At 43.7% G+C, this 12,747-nt stretch overlaps 1 protein-coding gene across 9 annotated transcripts in view; it reads right to left on the bottom strand.

Annotated features, from left to right (window-relative positions):
- The window catches only part of PTPRM (protein tyrosine phosphatase receptor type M), an 806,292-nt gene that overhangs the window by 45,393 nt on the left and 748,152 nt on the right, over window positions 1-12,747 (bottom strand). The window lies entirely within an intron of this gene.

Raw genomic sequence — 12,747 nt, 5'->3', positions numbered from 1 at the left:
GAATTCGTCCCGTTGGTACTTAATCACCCACTGCAGTATTCTGCTCCAGACCTACAAAATTCATGTATACTAGTGCGGAATAAATAGGAGTGGACAGCTCTGTCCTGAGGAAGCGACCCTCCTGTCCTTCTACTGAATTCATTCCCTTTTGAGAATCCAGACTCCACACTTTCCTCCCCGCTGCTGGTGTTCAGAGAGGAGGCAGTGAGCGCCAGGGAGGTCCGGAGGCCACGGGCATTAAAACAGATCTGAGCTGCAGATGCCATCTGTTATTCAAATGGGTCTCCAGCCAGAACGTAAACAAGAAACATACAAACGTTCCTCATATAAACACGGAATTTTAGAGGTCACTGGGCCCATTTCTGTTCATTGCGAGGATGCGTAAACTAAGGCCGGGTGGTGAGAACCCGCTTGGTTTAGTCCCTGAGAGATGCCCCCAAGGCCCTAGTGTTCCCCTCTGTCAGTTCTGCGAGGCCTCTGGCTCCCGGCCGCCCCAGATTCCCGTGCAGCTTGGTCCTGCTGCCACCGACCTCATCTTGCTGACACCCTCCCCGATTCGTACCTTCTTCCTAAGACAGGAACATGCCAGCTCCTACTCCAGGCTGCCCCCCTTCCCCGGCGTTCCTGGGCCTCCCTAAAATAGTGATTTGTCCAACTTCCTTAAGTCTCTCAGCCCAGGGCCTTGCTCCTATCGTCACCGGGGAAAACGGACACCATCAGGAGAGGGTGCTGGTTCAAGTTTTCTCTTTATGTTTTGGTTCCATTTATTTAAATGCACCCTCATCTGTCTCTGTTCTCCTGGCTCAGAGGAAACGCTGTCACCTCTCATAAGGATGAACTGAAGACCAGCGCTCTGGATGCCCTGCTTCCTGCCCCCTTGGGGAGAAAACTCCCTTGGCTGTCCACGTGTTGATGTTCAGTTTCTCTCCCTCTCCCGATTCTTTCCTCAACCCATAATACTTTCAAAGGCCTTCCACCTTTAAAATAGCCTTTGATTGTTCAATGGTCCTCTGTGTGCTGCCATATTTCTCTCTCTCCCCTTCTCAGCTAAGCCTCTGACGAGCTCCCACTCCGTCTGTGTGTTCTCGTTTTCTGCCGTGGCCTTGACTCTGCAGACTGCCTTCCGTCCTCCCTGTCTGTTGTGCCTACAGGTCATTAGGTTACTCAACCTCTGTTTCACCCACTCATGCTCTCTAATGTGTTCTTGACTTCCTTCTGGGGAACTTCTTCTTCCCTACGGGGTGGCTTGCCATTTAGGGGCCCTGGCCAGCGAGGGATGAGCATATGAACCAACCTGGAGGAGTCAGATGCTCTGGTCCCTGTAATGTGAATCCTGAGCACAGTGAAAACGGGCCGGAAGTTGTCGGCACGCATCCTCTCCGTGCCGGCACCTTGACCCGACTGGCCATGAGGCCCCTCCACTCACTGGCTCTCTGGAGTTGGTGCCTTGCTTCCTGTCTGTTTGCAAGCCGTATTCTTCACATGAACGTGCTGAGCTCCTAATGTTCTTCCAGTAAATTTCCCTTTGGCTTAAATGAGCCTGAGTTGATTTCTGTTGCATATAATTGAAGGGCTCTCTGATGGGTCTTCCCTCTGAAGCTACTCAGGCAGAAGGTTACCAAAGACTTTTCCTTGTTACATCCAATGGCTATCTTTTTCTGCCTTACCTACTCTCCTTCTGCAGAACCTCCACTATGTCCCCTTTTCCATGTCATTCTGTCACTCAATCCTTCAGGGGCTGGCTCTCTGCTTCCCACTCCTCAAGTGCACACCCAGCTCTCTGTGATAAAGCGTCCATTCTTGCCATGTTCATTTTGAACACATCTCCGCAGTCTCCCCTGGGGAAACTAAGGGAAACTATGTCTCTGCCTAGAGCACCCTTTCTTCCCTTCCTTTCTTCCCTTGCTGATTAAACCCTAGTTGCTGCCCCCGCACTCAGCTCCATACACCACATTCCTCCGGGAAGCATTTATTAGCAAACCCCTCCAACGTCACCTTCCAGTCTGACGGGAGGTGACTCTTGTATGAACTACCCGAGCATTCTGAAACCTCTGTCATAGAATTGGGTCCCCATGTTTGCCTCCTCATTCCTGTGGACATGCTTAACGTATCTTTGTAGCTCTGGCCTCTTGTGTCTACATACATTGACAGGTATCCTGCACTGGCTTGTTCCCTGAAGGAACCCTCCCCCCTCCACCTTGTCAGTGATTTCCCTCTGTCCCCTTGCCCCTTTCTTTACCTGTACCTTCCATCTTTGCTTCCAATTACATCTTCTTTTCAGATCCCCAACTCTGCTCATGTCCACCGCATCACCACCACCACTGCCTGCCCACATGGGTGCTCTCCCCATTATAGTCACATCCTGACCTTTTCTCACCTCTAGGTGCTGTTCCATCTCCTTTCTTTGATTTACGTCTCCAAGAACAAGCTACGTACCAAAGACAGGGAGCGGGGGCCTTGTGGAATTGTGGAGACAGCATGGCCTTTGGAGTGAGACATTCTAGACATTCCAGCTCTGTGGCCTTAGCCAAATTATTTAACCTCACTGAGCCTTAGTTTGCTAACTTTGAAAACAGAAATCTTTCTATGTATCTCATAGGGTGGCCATGATAATTCAAAGAAATAAGGCTTGTTCAGTCATTTAGCAGAATGCTTGGCACAGAATAGGTGCTCAATATATTTTGCTGACCTACCTTTCCCTAGAGGTACCTGGCCTCTCTGCAGCTTTTGTCAACACTGCTTACCTTCTCCTTCTCGTTGAAACTGTATCATCTCTTAGTGACGATTGTGGAGTCTCTTGGTTCTTACCTTATTTCTCTCATACGTCATTTTCAGTCTCCATTCTGAGTCCCTCTTTCCCTGTCTGCCCCGAGATACAGATATTCACTGGTACTCTGTCTTTAGTCCTTCTCTTTTCCCTGTTTTTTTGCCCACGAATGCCATGCTTTTGTTATAGTGGTTATCACTTTGCATTATAACTTTTTGTTTGCCAGTCTTTCTAGCTCTTAGATCATGTCATGTCTTTCCATCTTGTTATCCTTTGTCTAGTCCAAAGCCTAGCACACAGTAGGTACTCCGTAAACGAAGAGAGAATCACACATTTAATAGTCTCTATGTCTTCAGCACATGTATCCCTCCAGAACTTTCTGGAAAGCCCCACATTGTTCATTCAGCATCTCAAAGTCAGCATGTCCAATATGAATCATGCTAGTTTCTTCCTAAACTTGCTTTTCTTTTTGGGGGGCTGAGGCAGAGAGAAGGGATACATACTCATTCTTGGTCAATATTCTTTATAGCATTCCAAGTCACAATGGTAGAAACCTTGTTGCATAATTCAGTTCTTTTCCCTTATTAGCATCTCCAAATAACACCCAAATTGTGTGTCTCCCATAAATTCCCAATGCCACGGCCACAACTCAAGTGCACATCATCTCTCACTGAGAGTCTGAAAGTCTTGCTCCAACCTGACTTTGTCTCCATGCCTTCGGTCACCTTTCTGCAGTGGCTGCTAGAACTACCTTTCAAAAGCACTAATTAGAACACACGATTCACCAGTTCGGTGCCTTCTGTTACAACAAACACAGCACTCACTTCCTGCGTCTACCTTTGCCTCTGCCTTGGAAGGCCACAACTAGCCCTCCAGACTCAGCTGTACTTCCCCATCAGATCTCACAGCTGTGTCAGACTACTCGCTCCTTCCCATCTTGCCATCTACTCCCTTTCTCTGTGTTTTCCTTTCTTAAAAATTCTTTTTAAATGTTTATTTATTTTTGAGAGACAGAGTGCATGCAGGGGAGGGGCAGAGAGAGAGGGAGACACAGAATCCAAAGCAGGCTCCAGGCTCCGAGTTGTCAGCACAGATCCCGACATAGGGCTCGAACTCACGGACCGCGAGATCATGACCTGAGCTGAAGTCGAACACTTAACTGACTGAGCCACCCAGGCGCCCCTCTGTGTTTTCTCTACAGTGGTTGCCTGTTCCTTGAGGACAAGTGCATCATAAACATCTTTGTATTTCTTAAAGCCATAGATATGGTAAATATATCATTAAATGTTGGAGATGCTGGGCTGAAAAGGGAGTAGAAAGCCAACCTTTGGGTTTAATTTGTGAACAAGACAAACTGGGCTCTTTCATGAATTTTCTAACTTTTAAAGAGGGGAACTGAGAAAATCTTTGGGCAGAGAAAACCTCAAAGGCTCAGTGGGGCAGATAGGGAAGCATCCTTCCTGGAGGAGCTGGCTGGCATGGAGGGGTCTATAGAGGGTCCCTCTCCTCCTGCTGATAGCTCAGTCCTTTGCCTCCTGGGTGATATGCTGGGGGTAGGTGATGTGAAGTGTGGCAGTGCCTGGGTGGGAATCATCACATACTATAGTGCCAACTACCTCTTTTCCCCCTAGTTTTTGTTAAAGTTACAGAGGGAGGTAAGGCTTGAATCAGCCACATTAATACGATCTTTGACATGGTTGATGGTAAATCGAAATGGAGAGGAAGGTTTGTTGAACGAGTATAAATTAATCAAAGGCTAGTACTATAATTATCCAGGTCATAAAATATCCATCTTAAATATCCAGTTCATTAAAAAAATCTATAAAAGGCAATGGTGAGAGTTCAAGACAGAAAAATTTTAGTTATGTCTATAAAAAGAACTGTCTCTTCCCTTTCAGGTATGAGTTTGATGTCTTGGAAGAACTCCAGAGATTTTATACAAATATTGTTGGTATTTTGTACCTTTAGGCATTACCTATGTTATTCCACATTTTATAAAGGGGCAACCTTGCCTCTCTCTTGCTTCGTTCGTTGATCCTAAATCTGGTGACTTGTGGAGAGAAGCAGATGTTCTTTGTTGTACATGACCGGGGGCACTTGGAATCTTAATATACCTTCCTTGCATGTGAAGTAGAAAGTTAATTCTGACATGAAGCGCTCATCTTACACTTCTTTCTTTTGTTATTCTTTTAGTGACAAATGTTACAAAAGAAATCAGAGGTCAGCGTCTTTGGTTTGATAATAATCTTTAAAGCATCCATTTAGGTGGTTCTGTGCATCCTCTATATTGAGAGAGGCTAACACCTCTGGCCTTCACTTCCCTTAGTCCCAAAACCCTTTATCACCTGTTATCAGAACTATTCAGAGCAACTCAAAAATAATTTTCCTATGACTATCAGACCTCATTTGGATTTTTAATAAACAGTCACATTCTAATGAGGTCTTCATAAAACTGACTAAATATGTTTAGAAATCATTAGCTTAAATTACCAGCGCAAAAATCTCCTTTGGGAGTCCCGCAGATTTGGTTATAAGACTTTTGGCAGATGGATTAGCCCAACAGCACAACAGAGTTTCCGAATCTCCACACAAACGATGTAAATGGGAATGCCTGGGAAACAGGCGACTGGATAAAAAGCGAAATGTCCCTCAGGTGGGTTCATTAAAGAGGGAAAACAATCACAGCACATTCCAGAGCAATTGAAATGCCAGGTGTGCAGCCGTCGGCAGGTGCCAGGCAAACTGACAAGGGTCCCTCCCCAGAACACACCAGCTGAAAGGGGATGCATGGCGGTGACAAGGAAGTCTCAGATAATGACAGGTCCTGGCAGATGTACCGGGGACCCCGCTGGAGGGAAGTGCAGCGTAAGTGTCTTCTGCACCAGGTGTGGCAACCGGGAGGGCTTCCCAGAGGCTCCAGCACCGGCAATTACAGCCGCCTAATGCAGAGCGCTTCAGGGCAAAAATCAGGGGAAAGCGGGTTCCCAGCTCTGACTTAATGAATCAGCAGCAAGTCTGTGTAAACAAACAGGCATCCGCTTAGCTCATGCCTAATTCATGAAGGACACACCATGTGCGGTAAACATGTTAAGTAGGTAGTGGTGGCCCTTAAAAACCGTGTCATTTTGATTTCTTCGGTGGTTTGTTGTTGCTGTTTTTAAGCATGGAGAATGGGGAAGTAATCTCTAAACAAATGTGCAGGATTAACAACGGGAAGTGGCTTGGAATAAAGGGCAGTGCCTTTTCCCGGAGGGAATGTGACCTCTTGTCAAAACCCCCCCAAATCACACCTGACATTTCAAGGGCAGATGCCATTAAATTCATTACTAACTGAAGACAGACCGATCCACCGGGCTGATGGTAACAAGGTGAGGATTCTTCAGGGCTAACCGCATCCCTACAAACCTGGTAAGGATGTGGAAGGATTTTTTTTTTTAAAAAATAAACTTACCAGACCTAAAATGATGGGTTTCTTTACTTCTGTGGGCTTCCATTTATGGGTTAATCTGAAACCCAGTCACCCTCCCCCCTTTTAGCTGCATACTTGTCGCTGGAATTTCCATGGTTACTTGTCCGAAGGAATTGTTTCCAGCAAGAAACCCAACAGTGACTGCCCTGAATGGGATGGGTCCAAGTGCCTGATGGAAGGAACAGACCATCACCTCAGGGCCTTTATTTTTTATTTCTCCAAAGCCAGGTAACTCAGAATGAAAACTAGCTCCCTGCAACGTGGGCCATGTCCATGAGACAGTGGGCTTTAGTGTGTGAGCGGTTTTGTTTTGCCTTTTGTCATTGTAGTAATTTCACGGCACGGTCTTCTTTTGACCTTTCCACCAAAGAACTATACTGTCCTCATCCCTCCTTATAAAAGGGTTATATGAAACTAGCTCACTTCTTCAGTCACTGTGTCCAGAGGAGAGTAACCTTGGGAATTTCAATTAGGCGAGAAAAGACCATGTATGCCTTTATTTATCATTTTCTTAAAACCCGTAGTACTTGCTATTTTAAAATGATCTACTTTTCAGACTAATTTACCTTGGGATTATTTTCAGTGGGCTCTGATGCAAATATGTAGACTCTGAGGGGGTGAATAACTTTCAAGGCTGTGACAGCAGTCCGCAGATCTTTTCTTATCAGGCACAGGCAGTCAGCAAATATTTGTGAAATGAAGGATTCCGAATCCATCATACATTTCAGGGAAAGAAACCCAAGTTCGTGAAAACAGGAAATCTGTAGCTTGGCTGTTTCACATTAACCTAGCATAGGCTAACTGCTCTCCGACACTAAGGTAGAAGAAACCTCCCTCATTCATTTCTTTGGGCAGTTACTGAGTGCCAGAAGGCAGAGACCAAAAATTCTGGTGGCGTTGAACTTTTTTTTTTTTTTAGTAGTCATTACTGCTTTCATAGGAAAAGAATGAGACAAAAAAGGTAAATATAGACATCACTGTAGGTCTTAGGTTTGCTGGTGGAAAGGTAAGGGTGTCACGAATACCTATGTTTATGAAGTCCTTTGAATGGGGTGGGAAGTTCTCTAACCACCTGACATGTCGAAACTCACTTAATCTTTACAAGAACCCTAGGAAGCAGGTGCTGTGATATCCCCACTGCCCAGGTGAAAGGTGGGTGGCAGAGACATGGGGTGACTCCTTTTAGGCCAGGTACATGGTGAGCACCAGTCTCTAAGCCAGCTCCCCTGCTCTGTCTCCCAGCAGAGGGAACTGAGACAATAAACAGTTTTTGTATTTTCAGTACATAAAATACTGCTTTGTATGTTTTTATACTTTACATAATGGTCTCAGAGCGTCTACCCGGTGTCTTGTCACTTTATATCCTTTACGTAGAGAAAGTTTTACGTTTTTATACGGTCAAATTTCCCCATTCTCTTCTTAACATGTTGAGCTTTAGGTATTGTTGAAACATTCTTTTAAAAAAAGGCCATAAATATTTTCCTTCATATTTTCTTCTACAAGGTTTAAAGCTTAATTTAAAGCTACATTTTGGGTTTAAAAACATTTTTTTTAATGTTATTTATTTTTGAAAGAGAGAGACAGAGACAGAGCATGAGCGGGGACGGGCAGAGAGAGAGAGAGACGCACACAGAATCCGAAGCAGGCTCCAGGCTCCGAGCTGTCAGCACAGAGCCCGACGCGGGGCTCGAGCTCACAGACCGTGAGATCATGACCTGAGATGAAGTCCGACGCTCAACCGACTGAGCCACCCAGGTGCCCCTACATTTTGTTTTTTATTTGGCATTTGTTTTTGGTGTTTTATGATTTTTTTCTTTTGTCCACACCGATAAACAAATTTCCTAGCTCAGTGTATTGAAAAGCTCATGCTTTCCCCACTATTTACACATTTTCCTACATATGGCTATAGTCAACATCTGGGCTATTTTGATCTGTTGGTCTATTTCTCTCTTCCCAATCTGTGGTACCTATAATTTTCTATTTTCCTATGTCCTCGTCTGGTTTTGATATCAAGGTTATACAAGTCTCTTAAAGTGGGGGAGAAGTCTTCCTTTTCTCTTCCCTTCGAATAATTTTCGTAAGATTTAAATTATCTATTCCTTGAATATTTAGTAGAACACACCTGTTAATACTTTGGGGACTGGTGCTTTTCCCTGAGTCAATTTTTAACCATTGTTTACTTTTTTTTTTTAATTTTTTTTTTCAACGTTTATTTATTTTTGGGACAGAGAGAGACAGAGCATGAACGGGGGAGGGGCAGGGAGAGAGGGAGACACAGAATCGGAAACAGGCTCCAGGCTCTGAGCCATCGGCACAGAGCCTGACGTGGGGCTCGAACTCCCGGACCGTGAGATCGTGACCTGGCTGAAGTCGGACGCTTAACCGACTGTGCCACCCAGGCGCCCTGTTTACTTTTTAATTAATGTCTACTCAGACTTTTTAAGAAAAAAATTTTAACGTTCATTTATTTTTGAGAGACAGAGATGAATGGGGGAGGGGCAGAGAGAGAGAGGGAGACACAGAATTGTAAACAGGCTCCAGGCTTGGAGCTGTTACCTTGGAGCCCAACACAGGGCTTGAACTCACAAGCCATGAGATGATGACCTGAGCCGAAGTTGGACGCTTAACTGACTGAGCCACCCAGGTGCCCCGTAATTTTTGTCCCATTTTGAATCAGTTTTGGAAAATCATACTTGTTAAGAAAATTACCCAACTTCTCTAATTTTTCAAGTTTGTTAGCTATTCATATTATCTATTATGATAAAAGAATCTTTTTCCTATTTCAAATATTGAGAGTTCTTGGCTTTTTTTCTTGTACTTCAGATTGCCAGATGTTTGTCTATTTTGTGAATCTTTTCACAAAACCCTTTTGATTCTGTTGATTTTCATGATTGTTTCTTTGCTTTTAATTTAATAATTTTCTGTCCTATTATTTCCTTTTTTCTTTAGTTGTATTCTGTTCTTCACATATTTTTATTAATTTTTTTTGTACATTTATATTTATTTCTGAGAAACAGAGTGAGACAAAGCGTGAGCGGGGAAGGGGCAGAGAGAGAAGGAGACACAGAATCCAAAGCAGGCTCCAGGCTCCAAGCCATCAGCACAGAGCCTGACGCAGGGCTCGAACTCACGAACCATGAGATTGTGGGCTGAAGTCGGATGCTTAACCGAATGAGCCACCCAGGCGCCCCCACACATATCTTTTTGATTTAGATGCTTGGTCTTTCTTCTTTTCTAATGACACTTAAAAACATATACACCCTTTTAGGTACCATTTTATCTGCATCCTACAAGTTTACTCTATGACACTATGATTCACAGTTCTCAGTAAGTTCTGATTCATATCAGGGCATTTTGCTTTGACCCATGAGTTGGGGGAAATGCTTTCTCCTCTAGATCCTCAGTGAAGACTGATTTGTCTCTTTCTCACTTCCCTGTTCCGGTGCCCAGCTGGCTTCCCTCTTCCACCTCCCTCTGCGTCCCCCTCCACTGTCCCTTCTCTGAGTGCCTACCTTTTGTGAGCTTAGGTGTCAGGTGGCAATCTCGAGTTCAAATTCCTCGTATTGCACAGGCCTAACATGTTATCTCCTGTTTTGGGGTGGGTGTAAAACCCAAGATCCGAAATCATGAAGTCTGAGGTCCCCCACCCTCCCTCCAAGACTGACGCACCCCACCTGCCCAGCCTCCAAAGAACAGTGGCAGTGTCCGCTCTCCGTCTGGCCTCTAGCTCTCACTCTTCTGGTTTCTAGTAGTTTCCTTTCTCGAAAGCTAAGCCAAATATTTTTAACATACATATTTACATATGATTTACATATAATATACAAAGTTATTAAAATATATATTTATATTTTATCTAGAATTTCTAGATGTTTGTAGGAGGAGGGTTTTCAGGTTATTTAGTTTGCTATTTTTGCTAAAATTGAAAGTACCTCCCACTTCTGAATGTCTCTCTTCTTGATTTGCACCTCCTGATACTTCTGAAAATCCTTTTTTTTTTTTTTGGAAACAGCTTTACTGAAGTATAACTGATACATGATTACAATATACAATGTTTATTTTTTAAAAATTATTTTTATTTTTGGGCACCTGGGTGGCGCGGTTGGTTGAGCCTCCGACTTCAGCTCAGGTCATGATCTCACAGCTCATGAGTTCGAGCCCTGCGTCAGGCTCTGTGTTGACAGCTCAGAGCCTGGAGCCTGCTTCGGATTCTGTGTCTCTCTCTGCCCCTCTCCCACTCGTGCGCTCTCTCTCTCTCTCTCTCAGAAATAAATAAAAACATTAAAAAATAATTATTTTTATTTTTTAAAAAGTATTTATTTTTTTGAAAAAAAGTATGAGCAGGGAAGAGAGAGAGAGAGAAAGAGAGAATCTCACGCAGTGTGGAGCCTGATGACACTGAGTGTGGAGCCTGATGACACGAGGCTTGATCCCACAACCCAGGGATCATGACCTCATTTGAAATCAAGAGTGGAATGGTCAACCTACTGAGCCACCCAGGTGCCCCCAATATACAATGTTTATGTGCAAAACTTGATGAGTTTCAACATACGCATACACGTGGTATCATCACTATTTCCAAGATAAGACATATCCAATGCCTCTCCAAGTTTCCTGTGTCCCTTTTTCTTTGTTTTTGTAGTAAGAACACTTAATGTAAGATCTACCATCTGAACAAATTAAGTGCACAAAACTGTATTGTTAACTGTATAAGCACTATTTTGCATAGCAGACCTCCAGAACTTATTTATCTAGCGTAACCAAAACTTTGTACCCATTGAACATCAACTCCCCATTTCTCCCTCTTCCCAGCCCTTGGCAACCACTATGGCATTTCTCTGCTTATATGAATTTGACTATTTTGGATAATTCATAGAAGTAGAATCACGTATTCTGTGACTGGCTTATATGATGTTCTCCAGGTTCATCCATGTTGTAAATGGCAGGGTTTCCTTCTTTTTTAAGGCTGACCAAGAATCTTAAGCAACAACCCCTTTATGGTTTCTGCCCCAGTATTTCACTTCTAGGCTAATCTCCAGGCTACCTTTGCTGCTGAGGTTCAATCTCACAATGTCAACCTTTTCTATGAAGTAATGGGTTGGCTAAGTGGATTAAGCATCTGTCTCTTTCACCTTGGGTTGTGATTCCAGGGTCATGGGATCGAGCCCTGTGTCAGGCTCTGTGCTGGTAGTGTGGAACCTGCTTGGGATTCTCTCTCTCCCTCTCTTTCTGCCCCTCCCCACCCCCTCTCTCAAAATAAATTGAAGGGGCACATGCACCACAATGTTTATAGCAGCACTAGCAACAACAGCCAAGTTATGGAGAGAGCCTAAATGTCCATCCACTGATGAATGGATAAAGAAGATGTGGTTTATATATACAATGGAATACTACTCAGGGATCAAAAGGAATGAAACCTTGCCATTTGCAACAATGTGGATGGAACTAGAGTGTATTATGCTAAGTGAAATAAGTCAGAGGAAGACAAATATAATATGATTTCACTTATGTGGAATTTGAGAAACACAACAGATGAACATAGGGGAAGGGAAGGAAAACTAAGATAAAAACAGGGTGGCAAACCATAAGACACTCTTGAGTACAGAGAACAAACTGAGGGTTGCTGGAGGGGAGGTGGGTGGGGGGATGGGCTAAATGGGTGATGGGCATTAAGGAGAACACTTCGGATGAGCTCTGGGTGTTACATGTAAGTGACACATCACTGGGTTCTACTGAAACCAATACTATACTGTATGTTAACTAACTTGAATTTAAATAAATAAATTAAAAAAAAAACTAGGAAGTCATACCAACTTACTTCATAAGGTTAAAGTGACAATTAATGAGATGACACATGCAAATCAAAGTACATAATAAATTATAAACTTTTACTTAAAAAAAAAAAAAGAACTAACGGATTCTTGAGTTGAGCAGAGCCATGGAATTGACCCTCTTATAAAACAAAGCAATTGCACCCTGTGTATTTCTCCTTTATAAATTTCACTTTGGAAATAATCCTATAGCGTACCACTACCTAGGTTATAACTGCTGAAGTATTTTCCGCTTTGATAAAAACAGCTCTCGTGACCAGTTCCTACAGATAAAGTCATACAAGACTTCAGGGGGAAGACGACGATCTCTATTTGACAGGTTCAGAAACAGAGAGGCAGGAAAGTAAAATCTAAGCAGGAGGAGATGCTGGAATGCCAAGCTCAGGACTGCATCCAGTGGCTTACTCTGTTTTCAGAGTCAACGTTCCGGAGCTAGGGAATGCAGTCGCGTCTAATGCAGCACCCACTGTGTTTTGACACCCAGCAACAAGTGTTCTCGCGCTTAGAGGTGTTTTCATGTGCTCGATATAGCCAGATAACAACTGCTTTTAAATCCTGAGTGCCTTGCCTGTCTGTTGCTATCGCAACAAATGAAAGCAATTCAGTCTATGTTTACTGATAATTTATAAGCAAGTGCAGCAAGTGACAGGAGGAGGTGTCGTAGTTAACGTTTACTAAAGTAC

Source organism: Herpailurus yagouaroundi, unplaced genomic scaffold, assembly GCF_014898765.1.
Source record: "Herpailurus yagouaroundi ecotype Mexico unplaced genomic scaffold, PumYag 142, whole genome shotgun sequence".
NCBI lineage: Eukaryota > Metazoa > Chordata > Mammalia > Carnivora > Felidae > Herpailurus > Herpailurus yagouaroundi.
This window is presented reverse-complemented; position numbering and strand designations above follow the sequence as displayed.